Source organism: Balaenoptera acutorostrata, chromosome 4 (genome assembly GCF_949987535.1).
Source record: "Balaenoptera acutorostrata chromosome 4, mBalAcu1.1, whole genome shotgun sequence".
Lineage (NCBI taxonomy): Eukaryota > Metazoa > Chordata > Mammalia > Artiodactyla > Balaenopteridae > Balaenoptera > Balaenoptera acutorostrata.
Window position 1 is genome coordinate 68,802,067 of NC_080067.1, and position 13,642 is coordinate 68,815,708.

General features: G+C 37.9%; 1 protein-coding gene across 2 annotated transcripts in view; it reads left to right on the plus strand.

Moving 5' to 3' along the window:
- Positions 1 to 13,642, plus strand: part of MAP3K13 (mitogen-activated protein kinase kinase kinase 13) — a 167,877-nt gene that overhangs the window by 76,134 nt on the left and 78,101 nt on the right. The gene's annotated exons all lie outside the window — the stretch shown is intronic.

Here is a 13,642-nt window from a genome sequence, read left to right on the forward strand (position 1 = left end):
GAGAAGCCCAGAACTGGTACCAGAAAGGTGCTGGAGAAAGCCGGGCCAGCTAGACAGAGCAGGTTCTAGCCTGATGAGCACTTGTCTTCCTTTCTGCCGTCCTTTCTGTTGTTTCTCACCCTTCACCTTGCCTTTGTTTCATAATTGTATAACAGTCAATATCTTGGGATTGCAGTTTGGGGAAGATGAATACCAGTTCAATCTTTTTTTTTTTTTCCAAAAGCTTTTATTATGGGAGCTGTAGTCGTATATGTATACATATTTATAGCTCTTTATGTCACTCTGTACATTTTATTTACGTTTTCAAAAACCTAAAGCCTGCACCAGAGGCAAAAGGGGAATTATCCTTAAATTCTGATTTGTTAAATATCCCCTAATGAAAACTAAGAAGTGGTTTCTTAGTATATCCCGTAATTATATGCCTAGAAATGCGCATGAGCATTTTTCTAAGATGAACTTCCAACTGAAAATCGTTTATTCCACTGTGTCTGGGGAACACGGAAAACTTCTGATATGTTCCAGGTATTAAGTTGGTTTGATAGTTTGACTGGAGTTTTAACAGAAAGTTAGTCTTTGTGACTGAATTTGTTTTCCAAGGCTCTGGTTGATTCTGGTGAAAGTTGTGGTAGTAAAGAAGAGGGATGTGACATTGTGACATGTTCTACCCCTGGGGCAGCTCCTCAACCCATATAATCTAATAGCATTTTCCAACTGCCTCACTTAGAGGCAGTTTATAGTCTAGTCAGCAGCATGTACCCAGTTGTTCTTTCCAGTGAGAGAGAACACAAAATGTCTGTTATTTTTTATCGTTTAGCCTTATCTTGTTTACCTTGTATAATCAATTCTTAGTTTTGAGATTTTCAGATTATAATCTCCTCATGAAACAAGGCTTCTAAATTATGGCTCTAATGATATCTTTTGAATTATTCTTATTAATGAATCTTCCAACTGTAAACTCATTTCATTTCAAAATTACCTGAGGATTTAGAATTTTCTTTTTATTTCTCATCTGACATTGCCCTCATTCATTTTGTTTTTCTGAGTACATTTGAACTCACTAGAGTTATAGAAGGGAAAACTTCTGCCTGATTGTAAACCAGGTTTTTGTCCTATGCTCAGACAACTATGGTGTCATATTTTGCTATTTTTTAATCTGCTGGGTTGAATAAATGACAAAATTCCCTATATTTGTAAACACCTAGACTTATTTCAGCATTTTTTGTGTATGTACCTTCAGAGCCTCTATTGAAAGTAGCAATTTCAAAGTTAGTTTAAATTATTAAAGTCTACTAGGTCACTGCTAGATCAAAAGACTGAATCCTTAGGATTTTTTAAAAAATGTGTTTCCATAATTAAACTCATCTTAGGAAATGTTCATCAGACTCTTTTATGTACATTTTGCCAAAGAGAGCTTAATTTCCATGAAAGAAATACAGTTTGCCCTTTGGTTTTATTAAAGTAAAGCTATCCCTTTAAGGCACAGAGTGGCTATAGAATCTCCCCCTCTCTCCACTCCTAGTGGCTGTATTCTAGATTATATTTATTTTCATGTATGGTGTACTTGTAGGGAAAAAAACAATAACTCTTAATTGTTTAATATCAAACAATAAAATCCTGTGTATCAGTGACTGTCAATAAATGGCTTTCTGTTTAAAAATTGAAGCTACTCCAGAAGTAGGAATTAATTTATTTAGTAAACAAAGTCAGTCAAACCAGAGCTGTGTCCTGGGGAGCTGTCAAAAGAATAGTTCCTAAGGGCCAGCGGCCACATCCACTGTTATATGGTGAAACAACCATACTTTGAATGGCAGAACCGGTCAGTTTGGTTTGCACTGTCTACTTACCATCTCTCTATGTGCTGTAGCTGAATTAATTGCTTGGGGAGTTTAAATGAATCAAGATAGCCAAGATGATCAGTTCTGCCAGGTGGCAGCCTGACTCTTAACAATTTTGATTAAAATTTTAAAAAACCGTTTACAAAGAACACTCTTTTACTTAAAAAAAGTCATTTAAAAGATATCATACTCCTGCTCTGTGTCCGTTATTATTCCTTAAGGATATGGGAGAGAGAAAGAATTAGAAGATGCCATCTTTACCCCTAAGGAATCTAGAAGGTAAAATACCATATACACTTTGAGTGTTGTGGTTCAGAAATTGGTTTCTGTAAATAGACATTAAGATTAGAATTACCTGGGGAACTTTCTGTCTCTCTTTCCTAGCCAGTGGTTTTTCGTATGTTCATAGAGTTGTGCAACCATCACCACAGTCAATTTTAGGACATTTTCATCACTGCAAAAAGAACCCTATACCCATTAGCAGTCACTCCTCATTTCCCCTCAACTCTCAGCCCTAGGCAACCACTGATCTACTTTCTCTACACATAGACTTGCCTATTCTGACCACTTCTTATAAATGAAATTATACAGTGTATGGTCTTTTGTGACTACAGTTGACCCTTGAACAATGTGTGAGGGGGGGGTTAATCTGAGTGTAATTTATACTCATCCCTCTGTATCTGCAATTCTTCCACATCCTTGGATTCAACCAACCACAGACTGTATAGTACTGTGGTATTTACTATTGAAAAAAATCTGAGTATATGTGGACCTGCACAGTTCAAACCCATGTTGTTCAAGGGGCAACTGTAGCTTTTTTCACTTAGTACAAGGTTTTCAAAGTTTATCCATGTTGTAACATGTATCAGTGCTTCGTTCCTTTTTATAGCTGAATAATATTCCATTGAATAGCTATACCACATGCTACTTATCCATTCATTGGTTGATGGACATTTGGGTTTTTTCCACTTTTTGGCTGCTGTATGAATAATACTTCTATGTACATTTGTGTACAAGTTTTTGTGTAAACATATGTTTTCATTTCTTTTGGGTATATACCTAGGAGTGAAATTGCTAGGTCATATGATAACTATATGTTTAATATTTTCAGACTTTTCCAATAACCACTTTCCAAAGCAGCTGCACCATTTTGCATTCCCACTAGCAATGTATGAGGGTTTCAGTTTCTCCACATCTTCATCAACAACTATTATTATCCATCTTTCTGGTAAGAGCAATTTTAATGAGTTTAAAGTGGAATTTCATTGTGGTTTTGGAGAAATATCTATTCAGATCCTTTGCTCATTTAAAAAAGTAGGTTATTCATCTTTTTATTATTGAGTTTAAGAGTCCTTCATATATTCTGGATACAAGTTCTTTATCAGGTATATGGTTTGTGATTTTTTTTGTTGTTGGTCTGTAGGTTGTCTTTTTCACTTTCTTGATGATATTGTTTGCAGCACCAAATGTTTTAATTTTGATGAAGTTAAGTTTATCTATTTTTTGTCATTGTTGCTTGTGCTTTTGGTGTGATATCTAAGAAGGCTTTGCCTAACCCAAGGTTATGAAGATTTACTCTTATGTTTTCTTGTAAGAGTTTTAAAATTTTAGCTATTACATTTAGGTCTATGATCCATTTTGAGTTAATTTTTGTCAATGGTATAAGGAAGGGTTCAACTTCATTCTTTTGAATGAGGATATCTAGTTCCAGCAATATTTGTTGAAAAGATTATTCTTTCCCCCACTGAATTGTCTTGGCATACTACCAGGGAACTTAAAAAAAATATTGATGCCATGCTCCCGCCTCCAGAGATTCATATTTAATTGGGCTGTGGTGGGGGCCAGACATCTGCATTTTTAAAAAGCTCCACAGATGATTCTAATGTGCAGCCAGGGATGAAAACTATTGGTATGGATAGAGGGTTAGTCTTACAAAAGAAGAGGGACATTATTTCTGAATCAGGAGATAGGATGAGTGAAGACATAGAATTCTGATATGGAAAAGAGAGAAAAGAAGAAAATTAAGATTCATACCAGAAAGCATTGATTTTCTGGCTAAGTGGATGTTAGTCATTTTCAGAGAGTGAGGGCATCATCAGAGGTTAGTGAAATATGTTAAATTAAAGGAAGAGAAGGAGCTAACACTTATTAAGCAACTTCTACATGCCTGTAAATCTGCTAGGAGCTTTCAGGTACATTATTTCATTTCAAAAATAATCCTCAAGATATGAAGTGAGTACTACCACTCCCATTTTACAGATGAGAAAACAGCCTCAGAAAGGTTGCTGAGTCAGCCAAAGACACCAGGTAGTGTACATTATACGCAATTTTTAAACCCAGCTCTAATTCTTTTTTTTTTTAATTAATGCTCCTTTTTAAAATTTTTTTTAATTTTACTCATTTTTTGGCTGTGTTGGGTCTTCGTTGCTGCGAGCGGGCTTTCTCTAGTTGCGGCGAGCAGGGTCTACTCTTCGTTGCGGTGCGCTGGCTTCTCATTGCGGTGGCTTCTCTTGTTGCAGAGCACGGGCTCTAGGTGCACGGGCTTCAGTAGTTGTGGCACGCAGGCTCAGTAGTTGTGGCTCTCAGGCTCTAGAGCGCAGGCTCAGCAGCTGTGGCGCACGGGCTTAGTTGCTCCGCAGCATGTGCGATCTTCCCGGACCAGGGCTCGAACCCGTGTCCCCTGCATTGGCAGGCGGATTCTTAACCATTGAGCCACCAAGGAAGTCCCCCCGGCTCTAATTCTTAATCCCATTCTCTTTCTTCTGTATACTATGAATTTTGAGCATTGAGTCCTACCATGAATTGAGATTGGTCCAGTCTAGCATGCATCTAAATCTTCTCTAGCAATGCTCTGGACTGGACAAACAGTAAGATAAGTTGGACAATGGGAGTAATATAGGGTTAAGTGTTGGTGCAGCAGGTGCAGTGGAAGATAAGAGGGTGAAGTGAATGAAAATCATCATGTGTTAGCTAATCATGGCACCCAGGCTGGCTGTACTTTGCCTAGATGTAGCTGACAGGAAAAATCCTAAGAGGACAGAGGCCAATATACTGGACCTCTCTATGGGAGAATGATTGAAGGGAATGGTGGGGAGACCAGGGTAGAAGCGAGGATGTATCAAATAGACTTGGCAGGTGTAGAAGTGTTGGCATTCATTTAATCAACAAATATTTATTGAGCATTTACTATATGTTCTAGGTACTGGGGACCCAGCAAGAGAAAAAATAGACAAAAATTCTTGTTCTCTTGAGGGCTTATTTTATTGGGGCTGACAAACAATGAATAAGTAAATTATGTTTAGACTGATAAATGTTAAGGAGAAAAATAAAGGTAGGAGGGGAACAGAGAGTAGGAGTGGGGTAAAATCAAAAAGGAACCTTTTCATCATTTGGTTTATGTGCAGATATAGATTCCTCAAGGAGATTAAGGAACCATCAAACCGAGGGGATGGTGGCTGACCATGCCAGGCACTTTGGGTATATAAAGACAGCAGCTTCTAAGCACTAAAACCCAGAGTGAGTATTTAGTATTAACTCTTGTTCAGCACTTTATACCCTGTTCGTGGCACAGAGTACACACTTCATAAACGTTTGTTTATTGGATAAGTACTTTTTTTTTTTTTTTGGATTAGTGATTTTTCCATTGGATGGAGGCCAGGACAGGGATGGTGCTTGGGAAACTTTTTCAAACTTTGCTTGCTGCCCTATTAGGATAGATCCTTCTAAGTATGTCTGTTTATGTATGGTGGGGGTAAGGGGTTGTGTCCTTCCATAATGTCACAACTGAGAATCACTGCATGGTGAGGGATAGTTAACAAGGAGGATGTGTTCTAGCGTTCAGATGAAATGGGCAGAGAACCATCAGTGTAGGGAATACTGCAGACTCCTTTTGCTTTTTACACTTTAGCAGGAGATTCTCATGCACCTCCTTGAACAGAGGGCGAATTGAACCCTTGGTGTATAGTAAAGTTTTTAATAATGAGGATCTATTATGCAACCATCCACCTGCCTTCTTTCTTTATCTAAAAGGTTACTTATGTTAAAATGGGTAAAATCAACATGTTTTCTATTTACCTGCTGTAAGAGACAATGATGCAATGGAAGAAGAATTGTACTAAGACTATAAGGGCCAGTGTAGCAGTTTCAGATCATCCTTGGCAAGATTCCAATTCTCTCAGCTTTTTGAAATTTTCCCTCAGCTTTGGTTTTAATATATGAGATGAAGAAATTGTTCTTAGTGATCTCAAATGTCCTTTCTAACCCTAACATTGTTAGGATTCTTAAAATCTGGTTATTACCTATATCAGATAGGCAAGTGACAGTTTGTAAGACAATCTAGTTAATCTACCTTTATTCCGATTTTTTCATAGTACTTTTATAGAAGTTTAACCCCCATGGGATGCTGCTACAGTGGAGGAGGAGAAAGCGTCAGAAGTGTTTCAGGTGGAGATATCCGGGTGCGACAAAGAAAGGTTAAATCACTTTCAGATTTTCCTCTGTATGAGGAAGTTGTCTTGGCCATTGTTCTTTGTAGTTAAGAGAAAGCTTCCATTAGACTAGTGTTTTGTTGGTCTGGGCTAATAGGGCATGTGGCAACAGATAATCTAATAACCTCAGGCTGGTTGTGTTTTGTAGCCTTTTCCTTAATCTGACTTTTATTAGTGCTCTTAATAAGCAAAACTTGGGGCTTCCCTGGTGGCACAGTGGTTAAGAATCTGCCTGCCAATGCAGGGGACATGGGTTCGAGCCCTGGTCCGGGAAGATCCCACATGCTGTGGAGCAACTAAGCCCATGTGCCACAACTACTGAGCCTGCGCTCTAGAGCCCGCAAGCCACAACTACTGAGCCTGCGTGCCACAACTACTGAAGCCCATGCACCTAGAGCCCGTGCTCCACAACAAGAGAAGCCACCGCAATGAGAAGCGAGCGCACCACAACGAAGAGTAGCCCCCGCTCGCCGCAAGTAGAGAAAGCCCGTGCGCAGCAACAAAGACCCAACACAGCCAAAAATAAAAATAAATTAAAAAAAAAAAGTGAATGGCTTAAGAAATAGCCAAAGACAAAGGAATGGAGAAAGGTGATGGAGAAAAGGGAGGCAGAGCCCAGGGAGACTGTGGCTGCGCTGATGGCTCACCTGCCCAGGCAGGTGGCAGCTAGGCCAGCAGTTTTCACCTTAAACCAAAGAGAATGGATCTGAGACCCAGACTGAAACAGACTCTTAGTGTCCTAAAGCGGGCTGTCACAGTTGCTATAACTAAAGAGGGCTCAATTTACCAAACAAGCCCTCCGAGGCTTCTTATTACCCCTGAGGCACTGTGCCTGCATTTCTAGTAGCTCTCCCTCCTGCCTTTAATGGGACGCATTAGGCTATCTGCAGGCGTGCATAACCGTGGAGAATTGAGATTAGTGAGATCAAGCCCACCAAAACACAAAGCCATGATTGCTTTTTCCAGAGAAAATAATCTTTCGATTAAAGTGAGATTAAGTATTTTACTAATTACTCACCAATTATTTCCTCTCACATAACAAATTCAACTATATATGCATGCTAAGAAGAAACAGATGCAACATACCTTTGGATATTTCCAGTCACTGCTAGACCTAAATTACAGACTCGTTTTAAATCTTTGCTAAGCATAAAAACTCCTGGGAAATACCCACCTGATATTGCAGCTGCTGGGGCTCAAGAGCCAATTTGAAAAGAAATTTTACTATTTTGCCAGGTTCTCCCTCCTTCCTCCTCATCCTCCCCCTCCTATTTATGGCCATTTTTGAACAGAACCCCTTCTGTCTGTTTGTCTAATCAAAAATAACTGAACATTTGCTTTATACTGCTTGTGTTAATGATTAAAGCTAGGCCCTAATCTAATCCTTATGTGTTCTCAGAGACCTGGAGACCAGAGCAGATTTCTTGGAGAAAGAAAATCAATCACATAATACTTTATGTTTTCTTAATCCTTTATATGATCTTTTCTCCATTCAGGGTGTCTGCCATAACACATTGAAACAGCACTCACTCCCCATCACCTGCTCCCCTTTGATCAAAAGGTTATCTTCATTGATAAGGATTTCTTTTAACTGAATCTTATACCTTTGAGTATAAGATTAAGCATTTTACTAATTACTCACCAATTATTTCCTGGTTCTAGGACCACACTTTGAGAACCACTGCATTAGCTGGTTCATTAGTAGATCTCCGGCAGGATTAATGTTTGTTTGTTTGTTTGTTTTCCTAAACATCTTTATTGGAGTATAATTGCTTTACAATGGTGTGTTAGTTTCTGCTTTATAACAAAGTGAATCAGTTATACACATACATATGTTCCCATATCTCTTCCCTCTTGTTTTTAATTGTTAGTGTCAACTGCTTTTGTCACAGATTGTCTTTGTCTTTTTCCTACTAACTATTTAAAAGGACTTGGAATGGTTTTAAAAACAAAGAGCTGCTAGCCACCCAGTTTCTAATAGCCTTGGACCAGGCCTGGAAAGTAAAGAGGAATGACCAAGAGAACCTCACTATTAAGGTAGGGCAAAGGGGTCCCAGGTTAAGGAAAAGGAAGGCACTCCAAGGAAGTACCTATCTAGGAGACTGTACTTCCTTAAAGCTTTGCCAAGCTCATAAGCAATATGAAATGGTAATCGTGATTTACCTGAAATGCATATGGCTTGTTCCCAAAAATGTGTTTATGCTGGAGAATTGTTATGTGTTTGAATTGACTGGGCTGGACATGAAGATTCAGGGTGAGGAAACTGTAGTCTCAAGTCTTCTATCTTCTAAAAGAAATCTCCAGTGTATTCCTGAATCATAGCCAAAGATTTGCCAAAGACTAAAAACACTAAGCTTCGGGGCCTTGTTTTGGGACCTATCCTTTCATTGCTGTACACATATTATTTTTCACCACAGGAAACTCGAAGTAAAAAAAAAAATTTCTTTGACACTTTTTACCATATTCTCTTATTTTGGGATGTAATTAATAAAATATAGTTTATGAAAAACTATTCAACAGAAATTTTTCCAGGTACTTAAATTATAGATTCTTTTATAGGAGGTGCCTAAACAATAAGAGAAAAAACTTTTTTTTCTTTTTCTGTTTCTCAGGTGATCCCTCCACATTAGCCTCCCCCCACCAACCATGACTAGGTGTAACCATCCTGGCTGGCTTACCTGCCTCCACAAACCCTGGCCCTATACAGTGAGAAGGATTTTTTTTTTTTTTGATGAGCTATAAATTGATTATATTTTCCCTCCCTTCTACAAAAATAAGATGCGTTAGCAATTTAAAAACATTAATCCTGCCGGAGAGCTACTCATGAACCAGCTGGTGCAGTGGTTCTCAAAGTGTGGTCTTAGAACCAGAAGCATAGGATTACCTGGAAATGTGTCAGAAATGCACAGTCTCAGGCCCCTCCCCAGATGTTCCGAATCAGAAATGCCGGGGGTGGAGTCAGGCATCTCTGTTTTAACAAGCTGGCTAGGCGATGCTGATGCATGGTAAAGTTTGAGAATCCTTGATTTATAGGAGAGCTTCTCAGAATTTTAATGTGCATGGGAATCACCTGAGGATTTTGTTAAAACCCAGATTCTGATTCACTTAATCTGGGGGTGATTTTGTCAGCATTTCTAATCAGCTCCCAGGTGATGCTGGTGCTACTGGTCCTAGGACAACACTTTGTATTGAAGAATTGGCACGAGCTACTCCAAGAGCTACTGCAATAAGCAGGCTCTATCAAAATTGTAACTAGCCCTGTTCCTAAGGAAGTACTCCTAAAAGAAGAAGTTTTATGCATAAACTAATCACAGCATTATTTTCATAGAAAGAGAAATAGCCTAACTGTTCAATAATAGGGAAATACAGTTGATACTCATTATTCACGGATTCCATATTTGTGAACTCACCTGCTCACTAAAATTTATTTTTAACCCCCAAATCAATACTTGCAGCACTTTTACAAAAGGTCATTTGCACACATGTGTAGAGCAGTGAAAAATGCGAGTGGTCTGAAGTACACACTCCCAGCTGAGGTGGAATAAGATGACTGTCTCTGCCTGCTTGTTTCAGAGCTCATACTGTAAACAAGTGTCTTTCTTGAAGTCGATTTAGTGCCCTGGTTTTTGCATTTGTGTGCTTTTTGTTGGTGATTTCGCTATTTAAAAGAACCCCCAAGCATAGTGTTGAAGTGCTGCCTGGAGTTCCTATGAAGGCCATGATGTGCTAAGAAAATCAGCTTCGTTTAGGCATGAATTATTGTGCTGTTGGCTGTGAGTTCAATGTTAATGAATCAACAATATATATCAATAAAGTGTCTTTAAACAGACACACACATAAAGTGAAGTTGTGTATTGATCAGTTAATGAAAATGTTGTGTCCAGAGGCTCACAGAAACCTAACCCTATATTTCTCCAAGGAGCAATGGTTCGGTATTCACTAATTCATTGTTCCTGGTGACTTTATATAGAACATAACTATCACGAATAACAAGAGTAACTACAGTTAATAATCAACTGACAGAATATATGCTGCCTTTTAAAAATGATGGTGATGAAATCCGTTTGATCAGTATGAAAAATATATATGATGTAGTTGTAAGAGAAAAGAAACAGGAGAGAAAGTTTCAAGTACAGCACAATTCGAGTCATGTTTAAAATTTTTCAAGGGAAAAATTGAAGGAAGTACACCAAACTTTTTTGAGTTAGGGTGAAAGAGTAATTTTTTCTTTATTTCTCCAATTTTTATAATATTGTTACGTTAGGTTTATAATGTTACACTTTAAAATTTGTGTCTTACTAGTTCTTTCAGAGACATAAGGTACTAAGAGGTACCACCTATTCACCTCTTTAAGAGACAGAGGCAATACATTCTGGTTGAGGAGCTGACCTTCTTAGGAAAGATCTTATTAACTTTAGTATAAGAGAGTATGCTCTCTGTGTTAAACCAAATAAAAATTGTTCCAAGTCACAATGTGAATATCCAGGAGAAAACCAGAATTACAAACGCCTTGCAAAGGTAAACTAGCTACTTGATAGAGACTACTGGAACCATGCTTTGTAAATAATTTGTCTTGCCTAACTATAGCTTTTCTAATTTCTCTGCATTTTTCCACTCTTTTGACATGGTTAAGAGCTTGGCTTCTAAAGTCAGAGAGTTGAGTCCTGGCAGGTCCATTTATTAGCTATCTATGCCTTTAAGTTATTTAATGTCTCTAAGTTTCCACCATGTATATAATAGGGGTAATTCTAGAACCTAATGAGTGTTAAATGAAAGGCTGAGCACGGCGCGTAAGAAACACTAAGCCCCAAATAAATGGTAGTTGCTACTATATGTTAGCTTCATTTGCTTTGCTGATGGTCTGCTGTATAAAAATAAAAAGGCTGTCAGTCAATACCTGGGGAAATTTTTTAAAAAGAAAAAGAAAGAAGAGAAAAAAAAGAAAGAAAATTTGTATTGCTGTCTACAAATACAGTCTACTTGAAGAGACTGACACATACACTGTAATATATTATAATAGAACACTGGTTCTCAAACTTTTTCGGCTCAGGACCAAGAAAATTATTGAGATTCCCAAAGGGCTTTTGTTTATGTGAGTTGTATCTTCTATATTTACTATAGTAGAAATTAAAACTGAGAAAAATTTTAATACTAATTTATTTTTTAAAAAACCATTACACATTCACATAAATTTTTACGAAAAGTAACTATAATTTCCATACCTCCAACATTTTTGTGAGGAAAGTGGCATTATGAGAAGAGACTTTTGCAAATCTTTTAATGTCTGACTTCGTAGATGGTAGCTGGATTCTCAGCTTCTGCTTTCAATCTATTGTAATATGAAATGGCATATAGTAGCCACTGGGAAATTCCACTATAAGAATTTGTGGAATTGTGAGAGAGTGTGAGTGAAAAAGGAAAATAATATCTCATTATTATGAAAATAGTTCTGACCTCACAGCCCCCTAAGGTCTCAGGGATCCCCAGGAGGCCCCCGAGCCCACTGTGAGCACCACTGCACACAGGACGTGAGTGTGACAATGGAGCAAGAACCATAGTGAACATCAATATTGTGCTCACCATGTGCCAGACACTGTGCTTTACATAGTTAAACCTCACAACGGCTCTCTGAGGTAGGTGCTATTATTACTGTCCCTAATTTCCAGATGAAACCAAAGCAAAAAGATGGTAAATTCCTCAAAGTGGAGCCAGCATTCAGTTTCAGAGAGTCAGGCTCCAGCATCCAAACTCTTTCCTATGCCTCTGTACTGCTTCCTTACTTGGGAATTGAGTAAGATTTCATAGTGAAGACATTTTTCTTAAAGGATATGTAAGAATGGGTGTTCTTATAGACAATCTTAAGAGAACACTTCATTGTTACTAAATACAGAGCAGGATTTTATTCTTGTGAAAGTTTTTAGCTTTCTGCTTTAACTAGTAAGTTTCTTCTAAATCACTTTACACGTTTTTTCTTTTTTGCAACTTCATTAACAGTGCTGTCCTACATACCCTAGTCTGTCCAGGGTTCCTACTAGTAGCTGCCAGTTACTGCAGTTTCAAGGCTAAAGACAGGATATTTTCCCCCTTCTTTATTTTTTTTTATTGTGATAAATTTACGTTTTAACCATTTTAAAATATACAGTTCAGTGGCATTAAGTACATTCATATTGTTCATTATCACCATCCATCTCCAGAACTTTTTCATGTTCCGAAACTGAACTGCTGTACCCATTAAAGAATAACTCCCCATTTCCCTCTCTCCCCAGTCCCTGTCAACCAGCATCCTACTTTCTATCTCTATGAGTTTGACTACTCTACTTATGTCATATACGTGAAATCATACAATATTTGTCCTCTGTGACTGGCTTATTTTACTTAGCATAATGTCGTCAAAGTTCATCCATGTTGTATCATGTGTTAGAATTTCTTTCTTTTTAAGGTGGAATAATAAATTCAGGGCTTTGTTTAAGAATAAATCAAACGCAGGACCTAAAGAAATATCAGTTAACAAAGAAGAAAAAGAATGTAAAATACTATAGGACATAAACCTATATTATGCTGCTTCTATGCCTTATTACAAAGTTACTATTTTCAAAATTTATCCTATAACTTTTTTTTTTTTTTTTTTTATCCTATAACTTTTAATATTGCTTGGATAAGAAGAATTCAGTAGGAGATTAAAACAAAAAAGAATGGCTGGGCAATAGGTAGGACCCATCATGTATACTGTAGCCAATTCTCGTGATTCTGGTCTTTTCTCTTTCTCATGCTTTTTTTCTACTTCCATTCCCTTTTTTCTGTCATAGAAGAAGTAAAACAAAACCCTCTTTCATCGCCTCTAGGCATGGCCATTTTATGGAACTGTTTCACATTTAAAAAGCCGATGAGTTAAAAATTCTGCTCTGACTTTACAAAATAAAAGCCTAAATAAACTGAAGTACATTCTATTTGAGCATAACCGGTCCTTTTTTCATTGGGGACGTGGGGGCAGGAGGAGTCATGGTCCTTGAGAAGGCTTTGTATAGGAAAGTTTGTCATCCTGGGACCATACAGAGAACTCGGCTTTCAGAATACGTTCTTGAATGACTACTACATGCTGGTTGCTATGCCATGTACTGGGGATATAGTGTGAACAACCTAGTCATGTCACCTGCCCTCACAGAATTTACAGACTAGTAGAGGAGATAGTTAAAGAGCAATTATAATACAGTGGTATGTGCTATTAGGGAGAGGTAAAGAGGTGAAGGCATACAGGCTGCTAGTGGAGGACATAAGTGGAGCATCAACCCAGACTTGAGGAATTCAGGAAGGAAGTGATGA